Genomic DNA, 14,772 nt, shown 5'->3' with positions numbered 1-14,772 from the left:
AAGAACATTTCCAAAATTTATTTATCTACATTTAAAAGTAAAAGCAGAAGTAAGAAACCCATTACATATTAACACAAATGAGTTTTTTGGAAACTGTAAACAACAACGAAATTACGGTGAAGAGAAGCGTTATTTTGCATTTGTGCAAATATCTGGCTTAATCAAAAAGAACTGGAGGGGTGCCTGGGTGGCTCAGTCGGTTGGGCGGTGGATTTCGACTCCTGTCATGATCTCAACAGCTTGTGGGTTTGAATCCCACTCCAGGCTCTGCGCTGACAGCTTGGAGCCTGGACAGCCTGCTTCAGATTCTGTGTCTCCCTCTATTTCCATACCTCCCCTGCTCACACACACTCTCTCTCTCTCTCTCAGAAAATAAACACTAAAAAAATTAAAAAAAAAAAAAAGAACTGGAGTCTTATATTTGCTTCTTCATTCAAAATGTTGGTATCCGGTGCGGTGGTCATACAACAGGAGTAAAATCTGGCCTCACCAAGATGTAGTTGTAAAAATGGAGGCATATTTTAATAGCCTTTCCACATAATTTTGCATTTTCTTGGGTACTACACTAAAACTGGACAAATAGTGGTTTTTAAAAGTTTGTTGCAATGTGGAATCTGAAGCCTTATCAATAAACTTTTTACTCCGTTACATTAAAAGCCATTGGCTTATCTTGTACTTTGAATTGATCATTTACCCATTTATGCTTCTGTAATGTTAACTACTGGTCATTTAGAAAGTATTGGCTCCCTGAGCTTTGTGGGTTTTTATAATATCGACACATTTAATACAACATTAAAAATAATATTTGTTAATACCACCACCAGTCACATCAGAAACATGTGCAAGTACTGAGAAGTGGTCAAGCTCACTCATGGTAATGGATACCAGTTTTCTAAAACTCTTTTCTCATGAAAGCTCAAATCTGATCATTGGCAATAAATCCTGTTAGTTGTTCACCTTAAAGTGGCAGGCTCACTTTGTTGATTTTTGTGAAAATGTCCACCAGATACTCAAGTCTGAAACCAAGGTTATCAGTCATCCTTTCATGTAAAAATGGTGTCCAATAAAATGACTAGTTTGGCTCACAACTCAGTTACACTTGTTTTGCCTTGAAACAGCCACCATGCTCTGGCAAGCCGGAGAGCTTTGCGCACATTCTCTGTGCTGAAACAGAGACTTAGAAAAGTAAGTATTCATAGGTTGTGACTAAATAAAATGTATAATCTCTACTGTCTCATCACGATTATTCTTGAGTGAAACAGACTTCTCTACTGTGAATACAGGGTGGTGAGGAAAACAAGGGGTTACCATTGCTGCGTGATGTCACTGCTCTGTCTTGTGCTAAGATCTAGAGGTCCACACACCGCACTTTGGGAACCACTGATTGAAATAAATGTTCTCAATACACTCTTGTCTCTCTTTTAATTATGTGTCCTTATAAATGGTTTCAGTCACTCACAAAAGGATTGCTACATTTAACCTTCATATTAAGACAAAGTATTAAGAAATCCTTAAGAACAATTATGATTTGTTTTCCTCTTCACTACATGGTCACAGAACTTCTATGGAAGAGTTCATTTTCTTATTTGTAAAATGTTCAATCACAAATGACCAAACAGACCCTGTGGATGAAGCACAATTTAGGAGGGGTGCTACCTCTACCATATAGTAAAATATATTTCTATAAGTAAGAGTTATGTTGACATATGAACACATTCACAAACCAATGAACTCTCCTAATTATGACTCAAAATCCAGAAGCAATAATAAAAATCGGTAATTCAACCATACATGCACACACACTATGCATGTGTACACACACACACAGACAAAAACACACACACACACGCCTTTTGCATGCTACAAAATTACCTAAAGTGAAATCAGATGGCAATTACTTACAATTTTACACAGATAATAGTTAATTCTCTAATCGTATAATGAGCTCCTAAAAATCAAGAGGAAAAAACCAAAACCAAATTAAAAAATGGACAAGGAATGGGCATTAAGAGAAGAAATTATTCATAAAAGAGAAAAGCGAATAAATTTCTTACATCAGATTTGGCAAAAATTCAAGTTAGGCAACATATTATTTATTGACGACACTAAGGGAACAGTCACTCTCAAAACTTATGGGAATGCCAAAATCAAACAATTCTCATGGACAGGACTTTGTCAATGTCTGTTAAAATTACATATGCATTTATCCTTTGACCCAGTAATCTCACTTCTAAGAATCTATCCCATTGATACAGCCATAAAAAAGGATTAGGAAAATGTGTTTGTACGAAAAGTAACTTGAACCTGAATCTAATCAAGCATTGAGTCCAAACTTCAGATTAACAGGAAATAGAGGGTTAGGGGCACACTTAAAAGACAAGACGAAACAGAAAAATATCCAGATTATGAAATATTTATAGGACAACTGATCAACTGTTTAAAGGCATGAGAAACAATAACAGGAAAAGAGGAGAGACTACTTTTTTTTTCCTTTCATAGTTTATTGTCAAGTAAGTTTGCATATAACACCCAGTGCCCATCCCCACAAGTGCCCTCTTCCATGCTCATCACCCCCTTCCCCACCCCCATCAGCCCTCAGTTCGTTCTCAGTATTCAAGAGTCTGAGGAGAGACTACTCTTAAGTGAGACTTCAGAGACATAGCTTTGGTGGACCTAATTCAGAAAAAGTCCATTCTAAAGACATGAAACAACAGGAGGAAATTGAATATGATGAAATATTACATGATATCAAGCAATTATTGCCAATGTTGTTAGGTGTGACATCCCCACTGTAGTTATATAAGAATGTATTCATATATTTTAGAATACCCTTGCTATGTTAGTATGCAAGGATAAAAGAAAATGGGTTTTGAGATTAAATTACTTCAGCAACAGTATCAACACCAGATTGATGAAAAGTGGCAAAATCTCACCAATACTGAATTTGGTGATGGCTTTTGGAGGTTCAGTGTGCTATCTTTTTCTGCTTTCGTACAGCTTGACATTTTTATGATAATTTTCTTAATGGTGCCTAGCAGTACACCTGACATGTAATAGGCATTTAGTAAATAGCAATTATTAAAATAAAGTTGTGGTAATTTATAATACAACTTAAAGAAGAAAAAAATGTGTTACGTATATTTAAACTTACTAAGATTAAAGTTAAACATTTTAACTTTTATAAAGAACTATTAATTTGTTCAACAGATGTTTTCTTTTTAAAAGGCTGTCATTTGGAAGGGCTTGGGCTGAGTACTAGGAGTACAAAGTAAAGCGTAAGTGCTGACCTCAAGGAAACAGCAGGTAAATAAATATGGATGTACAATTACAATAGACGTTAGGAGCTATAGCGGAGATGACCAAAGGAACAGTTAGTTAGCTCTGCCTGCAAGAGGGTGGATCAAAAAAGCTTTCCCGATGGGATACATTTCTAAGAAGGAATAGAAATGTTTCAGGCCACCTAGAAAACAGATGGGTATATGTGGGTATATATAGGTACAACATCCCAGGTAAAAGGAACAGAAAATGTAAAGTCATGACATGGCTGGGGAACTATATGCTGTTCTACATTATCCGAGGGATTCTCTGAGGGAATAAGGTTAGAGACATAGGCAAGAGTCAGACCATGAATGCCATACCAAAGAGTTTAGGATGTAAATAACAGATGATATTAAACAGATTATATTTATCTTTTAAGAAAACATTTCTGACATCGATTCAGAAAATGGACTGGTGTAGGGGAGGCTGGAGAACAGAATGTGTGTTAGAGGACTACTATGATTTCTAGGAGAGAAGACTTGAGTTAAGCAAGAGGATTGAGAAAAGGCATTCTGGGGAGAGCTACTTAGGAGACAGAGTAAATGGAATGGATCGGCTGACTGGATACGAGAGGAGATAGTGAAAGAAGTCTAGGCTGTCTCACAGAATGACGAATTGGAAGCCCAGATAGATGGATAACGGTCACAACAATGGATAAAAAAAGAAATCGAGAGAAGGAGGCATCTTGGATTTAGGTTGACTCTAACAATCCTGAGATATAAGTTTAGAAGATAAATGTACAGAAGGATATGTGTTTCATGGAGATGAGACTGCTGGCAAGAGTGAAGTGTTTAATTATTTTCATCCACACTTAAAGACCCGCACTTCCAGGATGCCTGGGTGGCACAGTCGGTTGAGCGTCCGCCTCCTGATTTTGGTTCAGGTCATGACCCCAGGGTCCTGAGATCAAGCCCCACACTGGGCTCTGTAGTGAGTGTGGACTCTGCTTGAGATTCTCTCTCCCCCTGCTCGTGTGCCCTCTCTCTCTAAAATAAAATTTAAAAATAAAACATTAAAGGCATACACTTCCTCATGCAGAACACTCTAACATTTAATAACTTCACACTAGGTTATCTTACTACCGGTTCACAAAGTCTCTTTTGGGGATGAATATGTGTTCCATTTCTACCACCACTATCCCATTTTAATACATCATTATATCCCCAACTATGGGCAAAAGGGGGACAGTAGAAAGAAGAAGTTAAAGTTTTCAATATTCTGGCCTTTATGTAGTTTTTCAGTATTTGTTTTCCAAGTGCTCCTGACATGAGCACTTCACTTCAGCTACCCTGGTGTGCTGACTCCCAAACACTCCTTGGCACATTTCTTTTCTTTTTAAAAATTTTTAACATTTATTCATTTTTGAGAAACAGAGAGAGACAGAACATGAGTGGAGGAGGGGCAGAGAATGAGGGAGACACAGAATCCGAAGCAGGCTCCAGGCTCTGAGCTGTCAGCACAGAGCCCGACGCAGGGCTCGAACCCACAGACTGCAAGATAATGACCAGAGCTGAAGTTAGAGGCTCAACTGACTGAGCCACCCAGGCACCCCTGCATATTCCTGTGCTTTTTGTTCCTTTGTCCTTGAACATCTAGGTGGAATGCCACATTCCTTCTTCATATTTAAAAAAAAAAAAACTTTAATGTTTATTTTTGAGAGAGAGAGAGACAGAGCACAAGTGGGGAAGGAGAACGGTGGGGTGGGGGGGCGGCAGAGGATCTCAAGCAAGCTTCGTGCTGACAGCAGAGAGCCCAATGAGGGCCTGAACTCGCGAACTGTGAGATCACGACTAAGCCGAAGTCAGATGCTTAACTGACTGAGCCACCTAGGCACTGCCTTCATATTTTTTTTAAGTTTATTTATTTATTTAAAGAAACAGAGAGAGTACAAGCAGGGGACGGCCAGAGAAAGAGGAAGAATCCCAAGCAGGCTCTGCACTGTCAGTGCATAGTCCAATGTGGGGCTCGATCCCATGAACCGTGAGGTCATGACCAGAGCTGAAATCAAGTATTGACACTTAACTGACTGAGCCACTGACACTTAACTGACTGAGGGGCACAGAGGTGCCCCTCTTCTTCCTATTAAAGTGTTGCTAACTTCTCTCATAAGGCCTAACTCAGTTCCTACATTCTGTACATTGAGTCATTCAAACCAATAGTGACTTGTATGCTCTTCTGGGTTCTCCCTTAAATGACACCTGATCATACCTTTAAAGGGCTTTTCCTTCTCTTTCACTAACATAATTCTAAAAGAAGTGTTCTAGGGGTGCCTGGGTGGCTCAGTTGGTTAAGTGTCTGACTACCAACTTCAGCTCAGATCATAATCTCACATTTGTGGGATTGAGCCCCATGTCAGGGTCTGCACTGACAGTGCAGAATGATTTTCTATCTCACTCTCTCTCTCTGCCCTCCCTCCACTCACGTGCTCTCTCTCAAAATAAATAAATAAACTTAAAAAATTTAAAAAGTAAAAGAAATGTTCCATCTTGATAATCTATTCAAATCTGATGCTCAATAAATGTTGACTGGTCATATAACATCTCTATAAATTACTGGGACTATTACACATTTAATGATATTAAGCAGCTAGTTTTGGACAATAACCACCTTAAACAATTATTGTCATCATAGACTCATGCTACTTCTAACACACACACACACACACACACACACACACACACACACACACAACTGAGTAGAATTATTCCACATCCAAATGTTTTAAATTTGTTTTGGCAACAAAATTCTCAGAGTGTCGTTTGGATTTAAAGAGCTGTAATTATGTTACAATTAAAATCTCTGAAAAGTTATCTTCTAATTATCAAAAAGACTTTCTTCAATGTATTATTCTTCTGATCTCTCCCCCCCCACCCATTTTCCAGATTAGCTTGTATACAAGTGCTATTCACACACCCTTCTCTTCTTTAGCCTTCTATGGAACTAATTTAACTTATTTTAACTAAGGACAGCCTCTTCCTAAGGCTTGAGTGTTAGGAGACTAAATCCCTAGTTTTTTAGTTAACTCAGAAAAAAGATGATCCATACGATCTAAGTTTTACTAATTTTCAAGCACTGAAAGGGCATAGACTAGGAACCGGAGTATCCCATTCAAATCAACCAACCAACCAATCAGTATGCACTACCTGAATTCTTCACTGTTCAATAGCTTACGTAATTGCTCTTTTAAGACTATAAAAAGTAGAAAAGCTACCTAAAGGAATTTACAAACTAGCTGGTGCAATTAGACATAGATACCTCAAACAATAATAAACAGAATAGTATGTAGCTAAAAGCTATAGGCAAAGTGATATAATGAAAAAGGTTACAAAAAACCTGGGTTCTTTCCCCTTCTTAAGCACTGAGAGACCTTGATCAGTTTCCAGGGCATCAATTTTCCCATTTGAAAAATGAAAGAGATGATCTCTAAGGGCCTTTTTGTATTCACATTCTCTGGTTTTACAGAATGCCATGAGCAACTCTAAAAGCCGAAAGAAAAAAGAGTTTTCAGAAGCAAAATAACCAAAATACTTTAAAATTAGCTTCTCATTGTTTTTACTATTCTAAAACAAACATCATATTTTAAATAACCATTTTACTTAATCTATTAATAAGTGGATAAACTCAGATTTTGAATTTTTGGTAAAATGTTATAAAACATTTTATAGAACTATAAATAGAAAATAACCCATGTTATAGATATACTATGTAATTTACGTATTCTTATAATGCAATGACTCACTTTAAATATATCTAAGAACCTTTCTAATGTTCTCTACTCTATGTTCTGTGTAAATGATCCAGTTAAGAAAACATACTCTAAAAAAAACCTTAAAATAAAAAAAATCTACTTCTTGTAAAGGGGAGGGTCAAAGAGAGAAGGAGCTACAGAATCTAAACAGGCTTCGGTCTCTGAACTAGTTGTCACCTTAGAGCCCGACGCGAGCCTCGAACCCATGACCGATGAGATCATGACCTGAGCTGAAGTCGGACGCTTAACTGACTGAGCCACCCAGGCACACCACAAATAATTTTTCAAAGCCCTCATAATGATGTATGGTCTTGTTCTCAGATATTTCTATTTAAAAATGTATTGTAGGGACGCCTGGTGGCTCAGTAGGTTAAGCATCCAATTTTGGCACAGGTCATGATCTCATGGTTCGTGAGTTCGAGCCCTGCATCAAGCTCTCTGTCGTCAGCACAGTGCCCACTTCATATCCTCTGTCACCTCCCTCCTCTACTCCTCCCTCAGGCACATGTACTGTCTCTCTCTCTCACACACACAAATAAATAAACATTTAAAAGAATAATGTATTGTAGAATCTTAGCTTCACCATTAAGGATTACTCACTGAGTCCATTTTCCATAATTTACTTTTTAGGGAATTCACATAATCTTAACCAGTCTTCAAATTCAGGTATTTCTTCACTAGAATGCAGTATCCCCCAATACATTTTTTTTTCTCTTCTAAAGGAAGAGTCATATGACCATCAGTAAGTCAAAAATGTATACAACTATCAGAGTATATAGGTTGGCTACTAGGTCAATGTCCCTCCCTCAAGTGGCTGGCCGGTGCTAGCTACTGGCTGGGGTGTCATGCTCTCCTCTACATGGGCTGCTTTTGCTTCCTTCCAGTATGGCAGCTGGGTTCCAAAAAGCAGCATCCAAATGGCAAAGGCTGAAGCTACAGATCTTCCCCATGGGTTTTTATTGCTAGCCCTTCAAAGCCTAGTTTTACTTTCTAAAGCAAAGACTTTTAGTTTTCTTAGTCACACCCCAGACTATCTTTGCTCCAAGATGAGTGTATTAGAATGGGAACAACATGGTTTCTTCAGCACAATTATGAATGGTATGAAATTACATTTCTAAACCAATAGAACTAGTCCAGGGATAGTTTTTAGAGCAGTTAAAGACTAATCAAATGCTGGGGCACCTAGGTGGCTCAGTTGGTTAAGTGTCCAACTTCAGCTCAGGTCATGATCCTGTGGCTCATGGCTCATGAGTTCAAGCCCTGTGTCAGGCTCTGTGCTGATAGCTCAGGGCCTGAAGCTTGCTTTGGATTCTCTCTCTCCCTCTCTTTCTGCCATTCCCCCTGCTTGTGCTCTGTCTCTCTCTCTCAAAAATAAACATTTAAAAATAAATTAAATAAATGAACAAAGACTAATCAAATGGTGATTTTAAATTATGACCAAGAGCAGAAGTGAAGTTACCAAAGTTAAATCACTCTTCCTCATAATGTGAATAAAGTTATTTTTAATAACAGTTTGATTATACATCTGATTATTTAACAAGCAAAATTTAGTTGCTAAATATTTAAATACTTTTAACATACTAAACAGGCTTTTGCACTTCAGAGAGCCAATAGTTTCTTTTGTATTTTGTTAATGTTATTATTTGATCTTTGAGAAAAGCATGAATGTTTCAAATAAGAATGTTACATGGAACAGAGGCCATAGTTTAATTTCATTCATAAGCACTGAAGTCACATTTACTTCTATAGTGACAAAACACAAAATACAGATTTTTCAGTCTTGAATGGCAATATTCCACTACACTATAAGGCTTTGGTGTCCTTCTCCACAAAAGCTAACAAACTCTTTTCCCCAGAAAATGTGCTTTGTCTAATTTAGAGAACGACAGTGCTTTTCTTATTACAAAAAGAGAAACAAGTGTTTAAAAAAATATACATTTCCCCAGAGAAACAGGAGGGTAATACATTAGTAACAGTAATCCAGTAGCATCCAAGAAGCAGGTAAATATTTAATCTCTCCAAGCCTCAATTTATTCCTTCATAAAGTGAGGATGGTATCTCAACTTTGTGAGATTGTTATGAAAACGGAATGAGATAAGGTATGAAGAAAAAGCCCAGTGCTGGGTCAGGAATACAGTGGGCACAAAATGAAAAGTAGCCCTATATTCAAATTTTAAATAGAACTTCTTATAAGATTTACTAATTTCTCTTCATTCTGGATTATGTTTTCCTAAGACCCTCCTGCATTAAGAAATGAATTAACTTTAAAAAAAAAAAAAAGAAAAAAGAAATGAATTAACTTAGTGCTATATCCCCCCACCCCCACTTCTGAGTTACAAAGCAGTGGAAAGAGGATGATGAGAAATCAGATGGACCGCTCTAACAACAGAGGAGTATGGGTGGAGCTCATGACACGAGCGCACTGAGGAAGAGGGCAGATGTTTGAGGTACGTGCGTGTGTCTGGTGTTCCTAGGTAGCTCAGATCAGATGGGTGCACTGCTCTGAATATACCTAGTGCTTCTCACAGACGAAACCGTGCAGAGTAAATACAAAATTCACCGTTATGCTCAAATCATTCTGTAACCCATGAACTGGAACAGATTTGCAGAAGTGTTCTAGCAGAACTGACAGCATGTTGCATTCCAGCACTACATCACTTAAACACAACTCTTACAGGGGCACCTGAGCGACTCGGTCAGTTAAGCATCTGCCTCTTGGTTTTGGCTTAGATCATAATCTCAGTTTCTCAGTTCGAGCCCACATGGGGCTGTCAGCATGGAGCCTGCTTGGTATTCTCTCCCTCTCTCTCCGCCCCTCCCCCATCTCAAAAATAAACAAACTTAAAAAAAACACAGAAAGACTAAAGAAATTTATTATCATTATCCCACTATATCAGACTCAAACACATTGAAGTTTAAATTGTTTCATGTAAAAAAAAGGTTCACTTGACAAAGTTCACAGGCAAGATGAAGAGAATGAGAGGACTCAAATGTGGAAAATCGGCTTTTAAATGGGTCATATAGTTTATTGTAAATAATACTCTATAAAAATACTTCTCTTACTTACATCAAAGATTTGGCCCTATTTTTTAAAAGGACAAAAACAGTTAATTTAGGCACTTTATAATTAGATTTCCATTATTTGAAAACCAAACTTACAGGAAAAGATAACCGATTTTATCAAGAATATTGAGATGCCCTGACACCATTAGAATAAAAAATAGGATATATATCTCAGATAACAACCAACTGCTTCTTGGTGTACAATAAAGTATGTCTATAAAACAATAGGGATAATCAACTGTCACATCAAGTCTGTAAATTCTAAGGTTGCAATCACACAAACCAGCAAAATTTCTATCAACCAAAAGATATCTTATATATTTATAAAAAATATAACTTACTCTTAGAAATACTAGCCTTTAGAAATGAAGACTAGTAGACCATTCCTGCTCTGCTAGATAAAATAAAATCCAAATTATCTTACTATTTTTCTGCTTTCAATGGCTCTCCGAAGAAGAAACCAAAACTATCATCTCTCTTGGTAAGAACAATATGTAGCAATTCTCAATCAAGAAATACAAATGTATTTAACTATATTAGAGTTTATAGACTTGTGAAAAGAAATGAAACAAAATCATCAGGGCACTTAGATGAAAACTCATTGGCAATTAGTAATAAAAATACTGAGTTAGTTCATTTCTATATGCTTTTCTTTTCTTTTTGGATACTGAGAATTTCCATCTAGGTTGAGGGAAAGCAAACATACAAGAAAACAGTTGAGGGTATGGTTGTCATAGTTTTAAGCAAGTTACTCTGTGTACTTGATAACTTCATCCCATGAAATGGGGCTGTTAATAGTAGCTACCTCAAAGGGTAGGATGGTGTAAAGTCGAAAATTAAGGCTCACTTATCATGTGCTGCCTTGACATCTAATAAAATAAGGAAGATCTCAAATGGCCTAACTACAAATTCCTATCCCCACACTGTTCACGTGGATAAGGTCCCCTCCTCACCAAATGGACCAGGTACAATTTCTGCTTATTCCCAAGTGGCAGGTTTCAGTTCCCTACCAGCCTAGGAAATTATTCAAACAAGCCAATCACAGATTCCCACAGGAACCAGGGTGTAGCTCAACCTCTTGATACTACAAAGCCTTTTTCCCACAGCCCTTGGTTGTTCCCTCCTGAGGGCAACCTCCATGTGGCCCCGTGTGATGTATAGTGTTTTCTTCCTTTGGGCGGTGAGTATATATAACCAATTGCTGATCTCACCTGTCCAGTGTTTTGTGTGTCTGGTTATCCGCATGACCCAGAGCTGGGAATCTCTCCCTCACCTAAGGGGTAAATAGCAAGCTATTGAACAAGCAGTGAGAATAATTATATGAGTGGATGAATACCTGTAAACTTCTTAAAACAGTGCCATATTACCAACTACATATTTGCTATTACTGGAATTAGGCAACGCTGAGTTCTCAAAGCACAATGTAACTAGTCGAAATGTTTAAACGTTATATCAAACAAGTTAAAGGAAAGATTTATCATAGACTGGATTTACAAAACTATTAATTGGCTCACAGGAGTCCCTTAATTCAATATTTTGCTCAACAAATGACCCAGACAATTAAAAATGGAAAACAGAATTGGAAAATATAGCCACTTAAGTGAAAAACCCTCATTAACAAAATAATTGGTTATAGATACTCTTTAATGAGTAGATGATCATTTTCAAGAATTTAGATTGAAACAATCATTAAAACTACAGTCACCAAGATCATATCACTCTGCCTTGAAAATTAATAAAAGTATTTAATATTTGACTATCCTTTTCCACACATTGTATTTAGATGATTGACGTTTAATTCATGCCTTCGCGATTGCTACAGACAAGCAATAATTGATGAATATCTATAACAAGCCATATACGTTTTCCATTTTTACCTTCTTTCATACTTATCTAAAAAATATATTTCTCTCCAACCATACAGCAAGGTCTCTAAAACCTAGGTTATACTATGTATACCCTCTTATTTTCAAAAATGCTGGAATATAAGTATTAATTAAGTAACTGTAAATTATTTCATAAAATAACCATCTTTTCTTATTTTCAGGCCCTAATAAGTAACACCTCTAGATTAATATAGAGTGTTCAAGTTAAATAATTGATAAATTCCTAGAACTTATAACAGTAAGTCTTATCTACCACATGGTAAAAAGGTAGAGCAATACAACTACAGCTATGTTCTGAATCCAAAATTAAAGAGAAAAACTAATTTTCTGTTTAAATATTAGTAAGTAAATCAAGTTCCTAAAGAGACATCCTAGAATGACTGAAAGGATAACAGAAAGCTACAATACCTTCATTCCTTTCCAGATTGTGTACATCTATGTTTACAGAACTGAGTTCTGATTAAGCCCTACCCACACATTATTATTCCCTTGGCAATTTACCCACAGCTACTATGGATATCTATTAAATCTATGAGCTTTTGTTTTGGTCTCAATGGGCCTTTAATTTACCATCTCACTTGGATTTACGATCGGCACTATCCTTCCATTAAATTATTTCTTCTACGTATTATTTCAAAATGGTAATAGCTCTTAAAATTTCATGAAATACATGTTTATTGTGAAAGCAAATGAACAAAAGACAACGAAGGGAAGTAAATGGTAAAAGTCGTTGCCAGTAATCCCATCAGAGAGGGATTGATATTATTAATTTTGGAGTCTAACTCTTCTGTATCTCTTTACCTTTTTAAAAATGAAAACGAAAAATAAATAAACATGACAAATTTCACATCCTTAAAAAAAAGCCTTTTCCACTCAATAACCTATTGTGGACATTAGTTCACTTCAATACATAGATCTAATCCTAAGAGCAGTACTCCTTGCACTTAGGTCACATATTTGTTTCATGAATTCCCGTGTTACAAATAACCTCAGACTATTAAGCATTTACTGATGATACTTTAAAGGTGAGACATGATTCAACTGGAAATTAACCCTATATACTGAGATAAGGGTAGTCAAGAAGGAAATATAGAAAAGATGAAAGATTACAAATGGTAATGTGGTCTTATTCTTTAGCCCCTAGGAAACAGCACTCTCACTCACCTTTACTGCAAGGTAGGTGACCCAACAGTGAGAATCAAAGTTTTGCCTCTTAAGTGGGTGTAGACTCAAGAAGGAACAGGCAGGCAGGCAGCGTGCCAGCAAATCTTTTAAACAGAAGTGATCCAGAGACTCAAAATTATAGGGAGCAGTTAGGGGGGGAAATATAGCCATAAAGTGTTGATCGGTAATCTCGTCAGTGCTTCCAGGGTACCCCAGAGAACTCTATTTAAATATAATCAAGAACGACCCATAATTTAGTATTTTTATTCTTCATGAGAATAAAAATTACAATTAGAGCTAGGCAACCCCCTTATCTCCCCGTAGGTAGAGGCCCCAATCCTAAACTTACATCCGAGCTTCTCAAGTTTTCCATTAATCTGAAGATAATGATTATCACTCATTAATTAAGGAAGGAATGGTGTAGCATTTTGAAATGCTCAGATAAAAAGTGCTATGTAAAAAAAGAGATATGTTATGCTAGCTTAATCAGACATGCAGTAGCTGACAGGAAATATTCTCATACCTCACTTTCGCTGCACTGCTATTTTAGACCATGAAAATGCCTCTCTAAATTTCCTTTTTTATGAGTCTCAAAGTCAAAAGCTGACTGCCCATTGCCATGGAGACAGTTCTATTTAAGGTACTATATTAGTCCTTTCCTCACAGAAGGATAGAAAAGTGGTCAATACAAAAGCATCACTCTCCATGGGATAGAATCAAGTAATTACATATGCTTCTGGGGCAGCTAACACATAAGGGAATTTGGGAATGGGGTCGGGGGGATTTAATACAATCCATTCTTTGTCCTGAGTTAGATCAACACAGGTTAGATTTTACTACTCAGCTAGAGACAATAAGAGAAAAACTCCCATGACCTCGAAATTATATGCAACAAAATAAGAAAATAAAATTATTCACATTCACTATCCTAGACAGAACTGCAACTGGTCAAAACAATGTTTCCTCTCAACCTTTCAACCGAGCAATCTTTTATCCTTTTGATTTATATAGAGCCCACATATAATATATAGTGCTTAAGTTTCCTTTGTGTTACTTTTCAGACTTCCTGATTCGGCTTTCTGACACCCTGTGTGTAACGGAACAGTAAGCTACCAGTTTACAGATAAAAAAAGAATATCTGTAATTTACATGCATATTTAAATTTGTCTAAAAGACTCAAAACAATAATCAAACAAACAAACATTTTTCAATCCTAAACCTGTCTTTAGGACAAACATTGTCACTTCTCCTTCTGTTTAAGGAGAACAAAACGTCCAGCATGATCTTCTCCATGAAAGCTTAAAACATCAATCTTCTGTGAGATAAAAATAATCTAAGATGGTGAGGCCCGTCAAAGTCTATCAATGCAGGTGCTAAAACATTTATTTTTATGGAAACAAGCAACTCCAAAAGATATTTTCATTTGATTTCAGTCATAAAATAGCTTCCAAAACCCACCTCTCTTTTTCTCCAGAAGCTAAAGTTCAGAATTCAGGAACGAGAAATATGACCCTAGATTTCTTTAGGTGAGAGCATATTGTACCAGGTGGTCTCAAATCTATAGTTTTTAAACAGGCAAAGGAATCCTTTTGA

The 14,772-nt window shown here is 36.8% G+C and overlaps 1 protein-coding gene across 2 annotated transcripts in view; it reads right to left on the bottom strand.

Moving 5' to 3' along the window:
* Positions 1 to 14,772, bottom strand: part of SESN3 (sestrin 3) — a 73,210-nt gene that overhangs the window by 42,317 nt on the left and 16,121 nt on the right. The window lies entirely within an intron of this gene.

Source organism: Hyaena hyaena, unplaced genomic scaffold (assembly GCF_003009895.1).
Source record: "Hyaena hyaena isolate Hyena2069 unplaced genomic scaffold, ASM300989v1 scaffold_506, whole genome shotgun sequence".
In the NCBI taxonomy this organism is placed as follows: Eukaryota; Metazoa; Chordata; class Mammalia; order Carnivora; family Hyaenidae; genus Hyaena; species Hyaena hyaena.
This window is presented reverse-complemented; position numbering and strand designations above follow the sequence as displayed.